At 50.0% G+C, this 14,598-nt stretch overlaps 1 protein-coding gene and 1 long non-coding RNA gene across 3 annotated transcripts in view; one reads left to right on the forward strand and one right to left on the reverse strand.

Moving 5' to 3' along the window:
• Grik4 (glutamate ionotropic receptor kainate type subunit 4) overlaps nucleotides 1-14,598 on the reverse strand; it is a 408,987-nt gene that overhangs the window by 357,158 nt on the left and 37,231 nt on the right. The window lies entirely within an intron of this gene.
• Nucleotides 8,209-11,746, forward strand: LOC131423946 (uncharacterized). The gene is made up of 4 exons (XR_009226164.1): nucleotides 8,209-8,283; nucleotides 9,673-9,758; nucleotides 10,030-10,200; nucleotides 11,288-11,746. It is a non-coding gene; the product is annotated as an uncharacterized LOC131423946 (long non-coding RNA).

Here is a 14,598-nt window from a genome sequence, read left to right on the forward strand (position 1 = left end):
CAGGAGGAGGAGGAGGGTGCAGCCTCCCCACAGCAGGCCAGGCAGGTCCTTCTACACACAGCCTGCAAAGGAGGCAGCTTTCACCCCAACAAGCTCCGGGAATTGCAAGGCACCTGGGGACACAGGGGTCCCCACCTGACCCCACCCCAGGGCACTGTTCTCTGACCCACTTAACCAAGCCTATATATTTTTCTACGGAAGGGCCCTCTGGCAAGTTGTAGAAGAGATGTGTAAGGGAACTGGAATTTTGTTTCTCCCTAAAATTCACATGTTGAGATTCTAACCCCCAAGGAACGATATTAGGAGGTGGAGCCTTTCAGAGGTCAGAAGGTCAGGAGGGTGGAGCCCTCACAAATGGGATTAGTGCCCTTATGTGCTTTCTGTGCTCCATGCTCTGCACGTGAGAAGATGAGAGGACTGCCATCTGTAAACCTGCATGTTGGCCTTACACACCAGGTCTGCCAGCAACTTGGGCTTCCCAGCCTCCAGAATGGCAAGAAATAAATGTTTGTTTCTTAAGCCACTTGGTATGTGATAATTTGTTCTAGTAGCCCCCACAGACTGACAGAATGCCTCCGGCAACTTCCTGCCAATTCAGAGGGGAAAGGGTAGGGCCATGTAACAGACAAAGGGAGGAGACAGAGATGGCCTTGGTCCTCCTAACATCATTCCCCACCATCAAGTGGGTAAGTCACCCAGAAAAGTATAAAAAGTCCAAATCACTTCATGGATCCTGGTGTTTCCTTCTGAAAAACATACCATAGAGGGGACCAAGGGAAAGGTGCAGGCAGGGTGCCAGAGACGGACATTGAAAGGGGGACTGGAGAGGAAGAAGTGAGATGAGGACAGGTGAGCAAAGCCAGGTGGATGATGTGGCGACGGCTAGGATGGGAGCTCTCCCTGCCCTGGCAGGAGCAGGGGTCAGGATCATAGCCAGAGGGAAGAACAGCAGGTCTTCTGGCTCAGATCTGGCTTCAAGTTCACAGTTCTGCCACTTACTCCTGTGATGTGCACGAAGTCCTGCTACCAACTGGCCTTCCTGTAAATCAGAATCCTCCAGCAAGATGATAGACTCACCTAAGCCAAAGGACCCTATGGGCTACAGAAAACAGGAGACCCAATCAGGGAAAAGAGACTACTGTGTGCCCAGTGCAGAAGACAATGTTCAGAGACATACCAAGGACTGTCACCATAACGTCCTTAGCTGCTGTGCAGCTTTTCAACATGAGAAAACTCCTGGAGAACGTGCTCCATCAAAACAATGGAGTGAGCCTGGTGCCGTGGCACACATCTGTAATCCCAGTGGTTCAGGAGGCTGAGGCAGGAGGATTGCAAGTTCAAAGCCAGCCTCAGCAAAAGTGAGGGGCTAAGCAACTCAGTGAGACCCTGCCTCTAAATAAAATACAAAATAGGGCTCAGTGGTTGAGTGTCCTGAGTTCAATGCCCGGTACCCGCCCTCCAGAATTTAAAAAAAAAAAAAAAAAAGTGGAGTAAAACCAAACCAAGAAAGAGGAAGATGTGGAAGACCCCAGAAACAGGGAACATAAGTCACAGAAAGGCAAGAGGGATTCCCTGGCTGAGGAGAGCAGAGGGAGGCCCCTGAGAGCAGCTGGACCGCCTGCCTGGGGAGCAAGTGGGACAGACAGAAGAACAGAGGTGCCTAAAGCAAAGTCTCCAGGAAACAGGTTGGAACTGACTGATCCCCCAAAGAGACTGACCTCAGGGAAACTATTCCCAGGGGCTACTAGAGAGCCACTGGCTGAGGAGAGCCACTCTTCCCCCACCCATATCAAAATTCAACAACAACAACAACAACAAAATCCCTGACATTCACAAAGCAATATCCACCTGGGCAGATAGCTGAGCAGCCGAGCACTTGCCTAGCATGCAGAGGGCCCTAGATTCTCTCCCTAGTCCTGCGAAAGAAAGGAAGGAAGGAAGAAATGGGAGATGAATGAGAAAAGGGGAGCCTTCATCTTGGACAAAACAAGTAACTGGACAAAACAGTAAACATCTTGAAGCCTTAGTTTTCTGACCTACAGAATGCGGATGATGACAGCACCTATTCCAATCCCCGAGTGGTGACCAAGGTCAAGTCAGATGGTGGGCAAAGGCAGTGCGCTAAACTGGAAACCCCCTCACATGTGAATTTTTACCCTTATTATCAATAATAATTTTTACAATTAGCAGACTATAAAGAGATCCTCGAGGGGCAGGAAACCAGTGCACTAAAATTAAAAGGCTGCACCACAAATCCCTGCCACCGCGGGTGCAGCCTGCTTGGTCTATTGTCCTACTGAGGAAGTGCCAGCTGCCCCTCCAGGAGCAGCAGAGGCCCCAGGCACAGATCCTGGTGCCTCAGGCAGGCAAACGGCTGTGAACACCTGTGCCTCTTCCCCTTCCTAAAATCCAATTGCTCGCTAGTGCACCTCAGTTCCTTTCATCAGAATTGCAACAGCCTTTGTTCTTATTGGATTGTGGATGAATCACTTGAAAAATATTTTGGGGCACATTATAGAGGCAATAACATAAAAGTACCTGGAAAATGGCTCTGTTTTGTTTTCCACTTTGCAAACCCAAACTGGAGCCTGGGGTTGTATTACATATTTTTGTCCTTTTTTAACAGAAGTGTTTTGCTCATTTCCTCTCCATGCTGGGGAAAAGGACATGTGAATCACTCCTGGGTGGGGAGAGAAACTCCTCAGAGGGTGCAGCTTTATCCTTGGCAGGAAGGACTGAGTGAGAGCAGAGGTGAGACCTATACACCTACCTTCCAATCTAGAAAGAGTGGCTGGGAAGAGGGTGGTATATATCTTAGTCTCCACTGAGGACAGAAATGAAGAAAACGGCAGCTGTAAGAACTTAGGCAGGATACCAGAAGGAACTGTCTTACTGTAAGGGAATATGTGATTGTGTCCCCTGAAGAGGCTATCTTTGTTGGAGATTTTTGGGATGTTTTCAATCCATTCTCCCCTTAGGCAGAGCAATAGGACAGGTGATTCTTTAAAAGCCCAACAGTGTCACACAGACTAGGAGTCACACTCTTCCTATTGATATCTTGCTTATCTAAGGCCAGGCATAAGTGCCTTGAAGAACATATGGGCTTCTCAGTGTGGTCAGGAATGTCCCTCTGTCCTGGAGGCCACCGTTTACTCACTCCTTTCCCCTGCTCAGGAAGTACAGGCCACTCTCTTTGTTGTCCCCTTTGAGTCCTGCCACTCCAGGCCTCCAACTGGTGTCCACGTGTCTGTTGCAAACCCTTAAATCACCTCCCAACTCTGCTGCCATCCTGCTGAGAGCTTTCTGAGTCTTAATTCCAATAGTCAACACATCAAAAATGCCAAAGAATAAGGGCAGTCCTGTGACATGTCCCTATAAACTCTGTTAGTGGACATCAACTCATTAACTGCTCAAGCAGTTATGAAGCCAGTGATTGATCCTACCTCATATTCAGAAAAGTGAACCTAAAATCAAAAATGGTTTTGCAAGTTGTTGGAAGACTTAGTTATGCATATGCTAAACATCTTCTCTATTCCGACTCTGGAGAGTCCAAATCATAATACGCTAGCATGACGTAGTCCATGATTAGCTTGCAATCATCTTAAATCACCCCTGTTTTAATACCAGCATGGACTTATCTAACATCTCAGGCCTTATGAAGTAGGAAGAAATTTGAGGGCTGGAACCCCCTGGACAGGATGCTTAACTGGATGGCAGTTAGTTCCTCTGAAAAATAAAAAAAATCGAAAAATATTACCTAGATCAGAACATCTCTTGAAATCCTTTGCAGCTTAACAACTACAATCTCTTACTAAACAGCCTCTGCAAACGAAGCTTTTTTCTTTTTCCCCTTCTCATTTGTCAAATAAAATCTGAAGCCTAGGGTAACAGGCAAAGAATAGGCTTTGGAGTCTGAAGGACCCACGTAGAAATCCAGGCTGCCATTTACTTAACCTCTGTGGGCCTGGCTCAGATCCTTATCATAGAAATAAGGACTCTTACATGCAACAGGGCTAATGCATAGTAAACCGTCATTTTCCTTCTCAGTTTAAGTAACAAAGTCACACTCCAAGCACAGACTGACCACGCTGTCTCAACTTTCTCTCAGACATCCTGTCTTGCTTTTTACTCCCTGTAGGAAACGGCTTCGTCCATCCCTTCCAACTAATGTGCTATTAGTTAAGTTTTCTCATGTGGCCAGATATCACCTCTGAATTATAAGTGGAAAGAGTTGTAGAAAGGAGCCATAATGGCAGGAATAATTAATGAGACAGAGCCTTAGGCCATACTCCGTGTTTCTGCTCCAGTCTCATTAACTCTTGAGATCTGCCCCATGCTGGAGCGATCTCCCACCTGTCCCTCCCTGCTCCGAGGCTCTCTGTTGTACCTCTTACTATACTGGATCTGTTAAATGCTTTATATTCCGTTTGCCAACGCAGGGATGATTCAGAACAAGATTGGGTTATTACAAATTCAGGAGGCACTACACACCCGGCTGTCATGTTTCAGTTACCCTTTCTCTCGGTTTAATAAAATTTGCCACACTAATACAAAGCCATCTTTTATCGTTTTCCCTGCAGTTGTAACAACTTGTCCAGCTCCCTCCTGCTAATTAAAGGAGGAGGAGGTGCAGCAGCTCATTGGAAAGTGGGTTTCCAGGGAGGCTGTCAATATCTTTGCGGCCACTTTAGCTTGGTTCTTATGGTCCTTTAACCACCCGCTCCTCCATGATCGGAGCCCTAATGAGGTCGGCAGCTGGTGGCGACATGGCAGGCATGCCCCGCGTGGCGGCGGACGGGGCACCTCGGCTCGCTGGCGGGAGGGAGGACACAGCACTCCCCAGGGCCAGGATGACGTGGGCTCCGCAGCCCGTCCTCCCACGCTGCCCGGGTAGCGCTGCCTGGGCCCTGACGTGGGTGCGACAGACTCACCGGCACAGGGTCCCCAACGGAAGTGCGAGAGGCGGGGCTGGGAGGTGGGCGATTGGACAGGACCCTCGCCCCCAGGCGAAGCAGATAACCGGAAAAGGGAGGCGGTGGGCGAAAAGGAAGCGGAGAGGGGAGGAAAGAGGAGCTGTAAACAAAGAGCTGCCCTTGTGCGGAGTCCTGAGCCGGGTCCAATCAGCCCGCTTCCGGAAGGCCCACGCGCTGCTCGTCAGCCCACTCGGGCGCCTCGAGGACCGAGACGGCTAGCAGGGCGCGGTGCGTCGGGCCCGGTCCATCTGTCCAGCTAATTACCTGCTCCGGCGGCGGCGGCTGCCCTTTAGAACAGCGGCGCGCGGAGGAGCGGGCGCATTAGCATTCCCGGCGGGCGGCCTCGGCGCTCAGGGGCCGCGAGGGGCCGCGGCCGCCGCCAGCCCCGACTGCCCCGGCTGCGGGAAGCCCGGGGGCAAGGGCACCCCGGGGAGAGGCAGGGAGCCGCCCCCGTCCCCGTAGCGGGAGGGCGTGCTCCCCCAGGAGGCACAGTCTCCTCTCCAGGTCCTAAGAGCCTTCCCGTGCGCTTCGACCCCATTCCTAGAGGAACGTCGGGCCGCCGGGCAGGCCCGAGCGAGGTCAAGGCTGAGGCTGGGGAGCTGGGGGGAGGGGGTAGCAGAGCGGACCCCTGATTAGTATGCGGCTGCCGTCGCCTCCTCCCGGCCCCTGCATGGCCGCCGGGATTCCTGGGCCCTCTCTGCGAGCGCGCACACTAATAAGTTTACAAATGGAAGCCGGTGGCGCCGCTTGCAGTAAAAGGCAGAAGATCCGCTCCGGCGCTTCAATGAGAGCATTTTCCCCCGTAACAAGGGGCTGGATTCAGCTGCCTGGTGCCGTCTGAGCGGGGCGAGTTGCCAGAGTAACGAAGGCCTAGAGCACACGTGGGGAGATGGAGCTGGCTGCTGCTCCAGGGCTCGCCTCCGCGCCAGCACGCCCAGGCCCTGCAGACCTTCCTCAGACCGGCAACCCCATTCTCTTGGGCATCACCTCCCCCGACCCCAGCTTTTCCATTGCACACTCTCTGAGGATCCCCAGCCTTTAAAAGGCTCTCAGGGTGGTTGTATTAAGTGCCCAGACACCACAAGAGAGCCAACTCTGAGATGGATAGATAACGTGCCAGTCCTTGGTCACCAGTGGGGAGGCAGACTGAATCCTGGCTGTGCTCAGAGCAGCCTGGGATATATAACCGACCCCAAGGACTGATAGATGCCAGAACTGGCACAAACAGCAGAGAGAAAGCCCTAGGGATTCGTGAGCTGTCTGAACATGAGCTGTGTACTTCCCCAGCCACCAGGGAAGGGTGGAGGGATATTCAGAGCCGCCACTTGATTTCCTGGCATGGAGGGGGGACCAAAGGACAGGTTCTGGAAGTGTTCCGGTTGATGAACTGAAGGAGGCAGCCAGCCCTATAATAAACAAACCCCTCCATTCCACCCATAACCGCAAGACCACAGCTGTTGCTTTCTCTTTCTAACAGAGCCCAAGACAGAATCCAGCCTTGGGTACTCAGTTTTCCAAGTTTGCATTTTATAAACCAGAAAGTTAAAGTTGCTCTCCATCCTGCTTTCTTCCCAGGGATTGTGTTAATCTCCTTTTTCAAGTTTGTTCTTGGGCACAGGGTTCATCCAGATGGCAGAAGTTGTTCTTTACAGCCTAGAAAAGCTGGGGTTCCAGGGCACCTGGAAACAGATGTGTCTGCCTCCTATCATGCCCCACACTACCATCACCAGAGGATGTCAACCTGTTCCCTTTTGTATAAGTCTGGTATTCGAGACTCTCTGTGACCTGATTGTTATCACCTTCTTCTCTCTCCTCTTGCACCCTGGCTCCAGCCCGATTACCTTGACTTAAACAAAAGACCTCGCACACTTCTGAGTGTTTGTGTAAACTCTTCCCTGTCCCCAATATCCTAGCTCCCTTTCTTCCCCTGGCTGGCCCTACACATCCTCCCATATTCAGCTCAGACCTGGTCTCCTCTAGGAAGCCCTCCCTGGTTTTTTACCATCCATCCAAGGCTGAGTTAGTCCCCAATCTTGGTCAGTCTTCCATTGTTATAACAAAATACCTGATGCAGGGGGACATATAAAGAAAAGGGGATTGTTTTGACTCGTAGTTTTGGAGGCTGAAATTCTAAGATCAGGGAGACCCTTCTGTTCAGCCTCTGGAGAGGGCCTTCTGACTACTTCCCAACATAGCAATGGCATCATGAAATAGGACCACCTGAGAGCCTGAGCAGCGGGTGCAGAAGAAATCACACTTGGTGACAAAGAATGGAAATAAGAGAGCAGGGAGGGGCCAGTCTGGCTCTTTTATCACACCTGCTCTTGAATTAACTAGTCTTGTCCTTCAAGATCTAACTCAGCTCTCACTCACCTCCAGGAGAGCAGAACTAAATCCAACATGATGGTGGCCTCGCCCTCATCAGCTCCCCTTAAGCCCCACCTCCCTCTCTTTCTTCCTTTCTTCCTCCCTCATTTCCTTTTCTTTTTGGTATTGGGGATTGGGCCCAGGGATGCTGTACCCCTGAGCTATACCCCAGCCCTTTTTACTTTGTATTTTGAGACAGGATCTTGCCAAATTGCCCAGGCTGACCTCAAACTTGCAATCCTCCTCCTTTAACCTCCTGAGTGGCTGGGATTACAGTGTGTGCCACTGCACCTGATGCAGGCACAATCTCTTAAAGGTCTACTACCTCTCGATATTAAATTGGAGATCAAAATTCCAGCTTATGTACCTTTCGGGACAAACTATACCCAAACCATAGCAGCCCTAAATATACTCCTATTCTCCTCCTATAGACAGTGAGCTCCTTAGTTTTGGTTTGGGGGTTAGTCAGATGTCAATTTGATTCTTAGCTCTGGGATGGCATTTTAATTTCTCTGAATCACAGTTTCCTTATTAAAAATGGATAATAATATCTTAATGCTGGTAGGATTAAAAGAATTAATGTATTCAAAGTATTTAGCACAGTGCCTGGCACAGGGTGGCCAGACTCTTCCCTTTAGTATTTGCGTCTCCTCTGTATCAAGCACATCTGGCACATTCTAATCACTTAGTCATAATCATGGAGTAAATGAGTGATGAAAGGAAGAACATGGCATGGTTCCGAGGCCCTTCACCACCCTGGCTGTTTTCCCTAGATATGCTTTGGTTTATTTGTAGCCCTTTTGAAGTGAGTCACAAAGAACTGGTGACCAAATCATGTGCCACCAAATCCTATGCTAGTCACTGGATGTACATGTGCAATGAGTGCGAGTCACCATCTGACCCAGGTGGGAAAGAGCAACACAGAGAAGACTGCAGGTGACAGGTAACTCCCTCACCTTGGGGCTTGTGGAGGAGAGAAAGGCGATGTGGGGTGGTCATTCTCCCTGGAAGACAGAATCCTGTCCCTCCCTTTACTCTACCCTTGTGGACTGGGATACAAGGGCTGCCCCCTGTGTAACCTGAGAACCGTTGCTGGGATGCCTACTGAGTATTCTGGAGAGTCCCAGAATAGCTCCCCACTGCCCCCTGCATTGGAAAGACGACCACCAGGGCAGGCACCAGACTGCTTCCTCTGAGGTGGGGAAAAGCAGGGCCTTGCAGGTGGGCATGTGTCAAGAAAGGCCAGGCCTGAGGGACAGAAGGGACAACAGGGATGCAGGGATGCAGGCTTAACCATAAAGAACCTTCATCAAAACTGACTGGAGGGATGGTGCACAGTGTCGCACACCTGTAATCCCAGTGACTGGGGAGGCTGAGACAGGAGGATCTCGAGTTCAGAGCCAGCCTCAGCAACTTACCCTGGCACTAAGCAATTCAATGACACCTTGAACCTAAATAAAAAATACAAAATGGGGCTGGGGATGTGGCTTACTGGTTAAATGCCCCTGAGTTCAATCCCTAGTACCCCCAAAAAAATTGACTGGAGGGCTGGGGGTGCAGCCCAGTGGTAGAGCACTTACCTAACATACACAAGGCCCTGGTTTGATCCCCAGCACTGGGGGAAATAAAAAAAAAAAAAACTGGCTGGACTTCAAAGTCTCCCATGCTGATGACCCACAGCAGCCAACCTGTCCCTAGATGCCCCTCAGCTGTGACATTACTGCTCACCACCCACTTCACTCGGCATCTCCCTCCCCACCTGGGACCACACAGAGGGAGGGACTGGCTCCCTCCCTCCCTAGCTGTTTTGCAATTTTAATTTCTCACCTTCCTAAACAGCCAAGATTTATGGCACACTTGACAGAAATATTTAATTTTCCAAATGTCTATTATTCAAAGGCTGTGGAAATCTCCAGCCCTAACATTTCCACATTAATATCCATTGAGAGCTGAGGCCAAATAAAGATATTCCCAGCAGTGTGGAAGGGGGGTAAGGAAGGGAAAGAAATCCTCAGGGGGGAGGGGCAAATGAAATCCCCCAGAATTCATAGCGTCTCTACCACTCTTGCTAAGTCAAATAGCTATGCTTTTTTGATTGTGATTATCATCTGTGAGCACTGATTATGTGCCAGGTATTGTGCAAAGCAATTTTAACAGCCATGATCTCATTAAAGCCTCACAACCCTATCAGGTAGCTACTATAATTTATCCCATTTTATAAGGTGAGGAAACCGAGGCGTGGAAAAATCTAATATTAGCCAACTGGTGGAATGGAGGATCTGGAACCAGAACCCCAATTTGACTGACTTTACTGTCATACTGTCTCTTTTAGGTGCATGGTGGAAACTTTCTTTCTGGTGGTTCCACAACTTCATATTCAATTTAATCCCCTATCTCATTACTGGATAGATTTCATCGGTATGTTCAGCGTGCGTACATGAGCTACACACAGAGCCTATGGGATGGAGAGCGTAATAAACACAGGGTGGGGTCCCTTGTCTACCACAGACTTACAATCTGTTTGGAAAGCTGGGCATGTATGCAAGCAGCAGCCACAACAGGCAGCACAATGACACCACCTCCCTAGGGGACTCACCTCTGTCCTGATATCAAGCAGGAAACAAAAAGACCTCTGAACAGGCCCCTCTCCCAGCCGTCTCCCATGCTGATTCAGTTTATATGCACTCAGTGCAGAACAAGCTGTCTGGCAAAGGCAAGAGACAAGTGAAAGGGAAGAGGAGAGAAAAACAGAGAAGTGGATAAAGGGCTCAAGAAGTTCAGCAGTCTGGGCAACATGGCAGGGTGGAGAGAACCCAGAAGATCCTGCCAGCCACTGGGAGAACCTTCGCTGGAGTACAGGGTAGGAGCTGGTGTTTATATTAATGACCCTGAGTAATGAAAAAAATGATCAAATGGTGTTCTATGCATGCTGTTTAAGGAAATGTGCATAACAATCATACTCTTCTTACATCCTTTTAGACAGAAATATTTCATCACAGCAGTCAAATATTGGTTTTACGTTTGGATGCTTAAAGGAGTAAGCTTCAATCTGCTGAAATACCAGATAAAATACAAATTATAGCATAAGTAAGCACCTTGACCAGTCAGGACAAGGTGTCCATGGTGGGCAGGAGTGGATTCTGCCTGCTCAGGGTCCAGCACAGGCAAGCACCCAGGAAGGAGGGCTGTGACCAGGGTGCTGGGCCCATGTGACTCCTTTATCCAGGGCCAAGGAAGGAGAAGAGCTCAGGCATCTGGGCTCCCTCCAGAGTTAGTCCTGGGGGCTGAGGACCTGGCTTCCCCAGCTCTCAGGAGGCTGCATATAGGAAAGTACTGCCATCACCTAGCCTAGGGGGCCCATGCTTCGCCATGGAGGCCACACTCCCAGAGTTCTCCGCGAGTCCTTGTCTGCATCCCCAGCTGCCATCCCAGCTGATAAGCGTGAAGGCTTTCTATCTTCCCTTGCCTGGTCCTAAATGGCTCTAGTCAGCTACTGTCTGAAGAAGTGACAGGAAGAAGGAACAAAGTAAAAAAAATGAGGGCCCCTCATGTCACTATGGGGAGGCCTCTCAAGGATCTCAGGAGTCTTGGTCAAACCACTCACTGTCAAGCTGGAGCAAGACAAAGAATCAGAGGTAGAGCAGCTTGGGTTGCGGCTCAGCGGCAGAGGGCTTGCCTCACACGTATGAGACACTGGGTTAGTTCCTCAGCACCACATAAAATAGGTAAATAAAAATAAAGGTGTAGTGTCCAACTACAACTAAAACAATATTAAAAAAAAAAAAAGAAAAGAAAAAGAATGAGATGGAGAGAGGCCATACCAGCCTGGAAGTCTAAAACTTTCTTTATGTCTTTCTCTGTGGGCCCAAAATGTCCCCTGAACCCACTCTGTTGGCTAAACACATGCAACTACTTATATCTAATCCACTCATTTGTTAATTCCCTAGCATTTACGTGTGTCCGAATGCGGCTACACCAACATGACTGTGAACTGAAGACCTCCATGGAGTTTTTAGCTTACTTCATGCAGGGGAAAGGAACTAACATTTATAAAGAACCTACTGAAACACGCTTCATGTTAGCTTATCTCATTTAATCTCAGAAGAGCCCTCAAAGGTAAATATTATTTTCATTTGACACAGAAAACTGAGGCTGGGCTAGGGTTGTGACTCAGTGGTAGAGCGCTTACATAGCATGTGTGAGGCACTGGATTCAATCCTCAGCACCACGTTTAAATAAATAAATAAATAAATAAAACAAAGATTTTTTTTAAAAAGTCAATGTAAAAATGAATTTAAAAAAAGAAAAAGAAAACTGAGGCTCAGACAGGTTTAAGTAACTTCTCAATGTCACACAGCTGATAAGTGTCAAAACAGGGATTCTGCTTCAGGTCCACTGAGTCTGACTCCAAGTACCATGGCCAATGCCTTCTGATGTATTCACCAGCAAAAGAGAAGAGAGAGAGGGAGGGGGTGGGGGAGGAGAGAGAAGTGCCTCTGAGGGGCAAATCTAGGAATAAAAAGACCTCTTCTGCCTTCAGACGAGAATGTTACTCCTCTGTGGCCCTGGCCTGGCTGGTGTTTCGGAGGCTGACTTACGTGATGAATGGGCTCAGGCACACGTGAGACATAATATGTCTTGATTTAGTGGAGCGCTTGATAGGTCGTCTGATGAAATTTTACTTGCAAAATTAATTCCGATTGTCTTGGCGAGGTACTCCTGTCACCCAGACTGGAGGCTGGAGACTGTAAGCAAGGGGACGCGAGAGGAGGCTGCCAGGGCCGGTGCCGCCTGAGAGGACACTCGGACACAGGAGGCTTCGCCCTGCCATGGCGGAGCAGAGCGAGCAGCTAGAAGACGGAAGGCTGGATGTGAGGACGGGGAAGAGTGAAGGTAGAGGTAGAGGTGAGGGAGGGCACAGGGCTCTTCCAGTTCCCAAATAGCCGGTGGCTTTGCAGCAGGGGTCAGGGGTCAGTGCCTTCTGTAGACCAGAAGAGCTGCTCAGGAGGATGTCAGCTCACACCAAGAAGGAAGAGAGGGACCGGGGAAGGTGTGGCAAGATGTAGGGAGGGTGACTAAGGCGGAAGAGTCAGAGGCCCAGCACACAGTGGAGCTAAACCGACCCAGGGGCGGGAATGGGACTGCCATTCACAATTAGGGAGAAGGAGGCAAGAGGAGATGAATCACTGTAATTATGACCTGCGGGGCATAGTTGAGAACAACAGTGCTCCCCGAGTGCCCCCGCAAGAGCAGAAGGTACTATTTCTTTTTACTCCTAAAATAAAGGTCAAGGTTCAACCCATTCCCAAGACTGGTGCTACCTAGGGTAGGCTGAGGAACCCGGTGGCTTAGAGAGACTGGGTGGGCCAAAGGGAAACCAGGCCAATCCAGAACCCAGCAGGTGTACCCCAGAGTCTGCTGCCTCTTCATCTTCATGGAGTTGCAGGAGGTAAGTGGAATTGTCCAGGCGAGGAGGTGGGAGAGGGGGACAGGCACTTTGTATTGTCCTCATGGAGGGAATGGATCCAGTGTGCATGTGGAAGGGTTTATGCTGGCTGTCCTGAGGGCAGAGCAGAAACAGGGAGGTTAAGGGAGGATGGTCACTGGGCCAGGAGAGAAGCTGGCAGAGGGAAACAGTGGTTAGATCTGGGGGTCTGTTTGAAAGGGAGGACAAACAAGGTGGTTGGGGCTGGACTATGGGGTGGGGGAGGAGGAAAGGCATCATGGATGAATATATTCGTGAATGTGGGTGACAGACTGTGCTCGTGCAGAGGGCGGGTGATGAGGCTCCCCATCCGGGCTTGTCCTCCCCACCTTTCTTCAGTTTAAACCTTGACCTAGACCTGCCCCTCTGACTATCTGACAACTGACTTTAATCCAAGTTAAACGGCTCTGTGGGTGCTGGCATGTATTTCTATGAGAACTGCACTCAAGTAGCCCAGAGTGAACTTATAAATAAAAGTTAGAAATACGACCTGTACACAGTGGGCAGTGGCTGGATAAACACTGCTGCTGCCTAAGTTGTCAACTCCAAGGTAAAGCAGTTTTTATTGCCCCCAAGACAAACGGCCCAGCATGGCCGTGATTCCCCATGGGCAGGGGCACCGATAATGCGGGGAAGCAGCCTCAAGGCCTCTCAGGATGACAGGTAAGAGGAAGTTGCATTCTCTGAAACATGCAGCTTTCCCAAGAAGTGGAAAGGCCACCCCTCCTCACTTCTCACTTCCTAGGCACTGGATGCTTCTAGACTGCATGTGCCTTTTCCAGCCTACCCAGAAGTGGGTAGGTTGGGAAAGGCAGGTGGACCACAAGAGGAAAGGATGCCCACTGAGCGCACCTGGTAGTAGCCTCAGCCGCAGAGTGGATTTTACTTCGAGAAGATGAGAAAGTATTTGAATATTGGCTCCTTGAAGCGAGTACATAAGCAGAGCCGGGTAGGAAGCTTTCTTAGCAACCTTGATGCAAATCAGACCCGGAGAAATGAACGGCAGCCCTCTGCCTGCTGTGTCAGAGCCAGAGAGGCTTTTCTCCTTCTCATCTGGCTCTAGCTGCCTTGCCTGGCTTTTTGTTCATCACCCAATAATGAGCGCTCCCGCACCTAATGCATAAACAGGAAGCCCCTTGCTGGGCTTTCCGTTGGAAATCCCAACCAGCAAAAAGCACACACCTTCTAGGGCTTAGCTTCTGGCTTCCATTTGCACAAGTTAAGCATGAAGTCATGGGACAGATGGACAGTCAGCACAGCCACATCAGTGCTGTGACCATTATGCGCATAGCCTGCAGGACATGGGGACAGCAGCTGTGGTCTGGGACTGCAGAGAGTCCCATGTCTCACCCACTTCAGAAGCAACCAGCTCCTTCTTGTTGACTTCTGCAAGCCACCTCTAGGGATACTGGCTTTGCAATGTGGTGGCACCAGCCCTTCCTCCACTGTTCAACAGTGGACCCTTCCTCCACTGTTGTCCTTACCCCGGAGCTGAGCAGACGTTCCATTTGAAAGGAGGGAACAGATGCATAAGGGCTCACCAACTGAGCCTGACTCACCAGAGAAGGGAAGGAAAGAGGAGGCCAGCCTCCTGCCTTGACCAGTGTTGACAGTGTGGCAAAAAACTTGGAGAAGAACAAGATCTAAATAGACACAGGAGTCTGTGCAGGGGCCACTAGGTTGGGAGCCACTGTCACTCTACAAAAAGGACTGACCACCACACGAACTCTTAAAAAGTGGCAGAACTCACTTGATGCTGCATAGGTTAAGAAT

This window comes from Marmota monax, unplaced genomic scaffold (genome assembly GCF_021218885.2).
Source record: "Marmota monax isolate L192 unplaced genomic scaffold, Marmota_monax_Labrador192_F-V1.1 WCK01_AAM20220418_F8-fsc00081, whole genome shotgun sequence".
Lineage (NCBI taxonomy): Eukaryota > Metazoa > Chordata > Mammalia > Rodentia > Sciuridae > Marmota > Marmota monax.